We start from the raw sequence: 3,399 nt of genomic DNA, 5'->3' as shown, positions 1-3,399 counted from the left end.
CTGACCTTGCTGTCAGCAGCAGGTGGCTGTCATGTCTAATCTATCCGCTGCCTGGAGAACAAGGACAAGCGAGGAGCAGTGACAGTACCTTCCGGCGGTGGTGGGGATTAGCACACATGGAGAGGCACAAGTCTCATTATATACATATCAGAAGACTCCTCTGCAAACATTTCTTCATCCAGCAGACTTCGAGGGAGACTCCAACATTGTAGAGGGAAAAAAGTTCCCTCCTGTGCAAGAAAGTCATTGCCCATCACATCCTTGCAGCTTCTTACCTGCTGGAGATACTGACATCAGTAATTCCATCACATTTGGTGGACGGGAATGCTGAGGTTGAGGGTCTGGAAGGTCAACAAACCCCAAAGAGATATCTCAGTTGTAGATGGTGTCTGGCGGACTGAATCACCCCACTAGACCTCCCTACCTTGGTCCCTTGCTATGACCACCCCACTATGACCACCCCCCGCCCACCAGCTCCTACTGTTAAATTTTTTATAATACAAAATAAAACAATGATCTGGGATGGGGCACCACGTGCAGACCCCGTAACCCCCGGCACCAGCAGTTCATTCGTCCAGGTCATGGTATAACCGTAAAAAAAAAAAATCAAGACAACCGAACTTGCTGTATTTTTTTTCTTGAAGACGATTCGCTGGTCATCCGACCAGCTTTCCCAATTCAGAATGAATGAGAAAGAATGAATTCAGAGAAAGCTGGTCGGATGACCAGCGAGACGTCTTCAAGAAAAAAATACAGCAAGTTTGGTCGCCTTGATTTTTTTTTTTTACGGAACTCCAGATGTTTCGCCTCTCACAACCCCAATGTGCACTTCAGTCACTGACAAAACGCAAAGAATGTTTGTGAGCTGTGTCTAACACGTCATTGCTTTGGATTCCCATCATCCTGGCACACCAACTGAAATGTCCAATCAGGCTGGCGGCAATCGGAAGGTAGAGGGTCGGAATGCACACCCCAACCAGCCTCCTGTAGTCTCTCTGTGTCCTTAAAGGAGAAATGCACGGGGAGTAAAATATACGCTTCATAGACCTGAAGTGGGACAATGCGGCTGGCACGTGCCGGCTCTATACTGAGAGCTGAGCAATCATGTGACCACTGATGAGTCAGTTCTTGGTCTCATCCCCCTGCAGAGCAGATACTGTAGTCGCTGCCCCTAACAGGCATTACCTTTCCCCAGTGCTGTCTCAGGCGGCATTTCATTGTGGGGGGGCGGCCACAGTATCCGAGGTTGCTTAGCAACCTGTGATGCTCTGTCCAGCTTCCTGCCCAGCTCACTGACATCATCGGTTGCCATGGAGATTAGCGGGACTCCTGACAACCAGAGACGTCAGTGAGCTGGGCAGGACGGGCCGTCCCACCGCATATGCCTAGACAACCAGCAGCAGCAACAACCCCCCACCACCAGCCAACCTGGATGACCAGTAGCATCATCCACCAACTACCCAACAATTTTGCTGGGACCCTTGTTGGCTGCAGCGCATTATACCGCTGCGTGCTGACTTTGGGTCACAGGAGGACATTGGTAAATATACTCCTGTGACCCAATAGAGAGGTAAGGCCCCAAAAATGGCTTTTAATGCACAGCAGCTCTAGCAGTGTCTTGTTTCAGGCTGGGGAAGGTGTTCAGACAGATGGAGTTTAGGAGTACTGCATACTCAGTAGACATGTCGGCTGCAGAAAAATTCAGTTCGGATATTAGAATTTGGGATTCGGATCCGAAATGCAATTCGGTTCGGGTTTCGGATTCGGACGAAATCCGAATCTTCGTTTAGTTTCGGATGAGTTTACGAATATTCGTTGTGAATACCACAGAAAACCATCTACAGGTATCAATACTAAAGCTGAGGCTCCCAGACCCGAATGGCATTTGGGAGTCCGAATTTCCACATTGCATTTGGGAGCTCCTGAATGTTATTGGGGTCTGGGAGCCTCAGCTTTAGTATTATATGTACAGTATATTGCTCCCAGACCCCAATGACATTCGGGATCCAAATTTCTGAATTGCATTGGGGAGCTCCTGAATGCCATTTGGGTCTGGGAGCCTCAGCTTTAGTAATATATGTATATGGCTCCCAGACCCAAATGGCATTCAGGAGCTCCCGAGTACAATTTGCAAATTTGGATCCCGAATGCCATTTGGGTCTGGGAGCCTCCGTTTTAGTATTATATGTATTAAGGATGCACCGATACCGGTATTTATTTTACCGGATACCCAGTACCGGAAGTCCCATTCAGGAAGCCAGGCGGTGTGTAATGAGTCGCAACAGGGAAGCCGTCCCCATGCGTCTCGTCACTAGGTGCCGAGAAAGCATAGAGCCGGCTTTCTGGCCAATCGGGAAACCGGGCGCCCAATCGGGAAACTGTGTTATGACGAGGCACCCGGCTTCCTGATCGGCCGGGAAGCCGGCTCCATGCTCCCTCATCATGAGGTGACGAGGGAGCCGGGATGCCGGCTTCCCGGCCAATCAGTAATGACTCACCGCCCGGCTTCCTGATACCGCAAGTATCAGGCTAGGACGAGTACTTGTCCAAATGCACCGATACTAGTATTGGTGCATCCCTAATATGTATATACTGTTTATGGTTCCCATGTTGCCGTTGTGTTCAGACCCATTCGGAAACCAAAAAACACATCTGATTGGCCAGAAAAGTTGCATGCTCGATTCAGTTTAGTTTTTGAACGAAATTCAGACAGGATCCAAAATTCATAAACGGAAATTCGGATTCGGACACATTCAGATGCATTGCGATTTGGAAATCCGGATGTGTCTGAATGTCCGAAATTTTGGGAAATCCGTCCGAAATTTTGGAAAATCCGTCCGAAATTTTGGGAAATCCATCCGAATTTTGGAAAATCCGTCCGAATTTTGTTTCGGAACGAATCGAATCGCACATGTCTAATACTCAGAGAATGGAGCCTTCACTGTGCAGGGTCAGGCCGGACTACACTGATCGCAGAGAGTCAGCGGGCCCGCTGATGGAGTTTAGTTGACAGACCATTTCACCGGCGTTGCGGTGGAGTCATGCGTGAGACGCCGCGGAACTCCTGCCCAGAATGGCGCTGTCTGGGGAAATATTGCCGCCACAAAACCTCTTCCCGCCGTCAATAATTCATCACCGCCACTTGTGAAATATTTATTGCTCACGTTAGTGGGGGAAACGAGCAACTGCCCAGAATTCATCTGTGTACAGAGAGGGGACGGCCGCCCGATGAACTCGTACACCAGGGAGCGTTCTATATACAGTGCAACCAAACGTGACAACAGAGCGAACATCAGCATAACCTGGCGGCCGTTAGTGAGCCAGCGACCCCGGTCATGGCGGTGGTCTATGGCGCGGAGTTACTCCCGGGACAGAACATCCGGGTCCTATTGTTCTGGA

The sequence above is a fragment of the Nanorana parkeri genome, unplaced genomic scaffold (genome assembly GCF_000935625.1).
Source record: "Nanorana parkeri isolate BGI_ZX_2015 unplaced genomic scaffold, ASM93562v1 scaffold2249, whole genome shotgun sequence".
Classification (NCBI taxonomy): Eukaryota; Metazoa; Chordata; class Amphibia; order Anura; family Dicroglossidae; genus Nanorana; species Nanorana parkeri.
The sequence above is the reverse complement of the archived record's forward strand: the minus strand, read 5'-3'. Positions refer to the sequence as shown.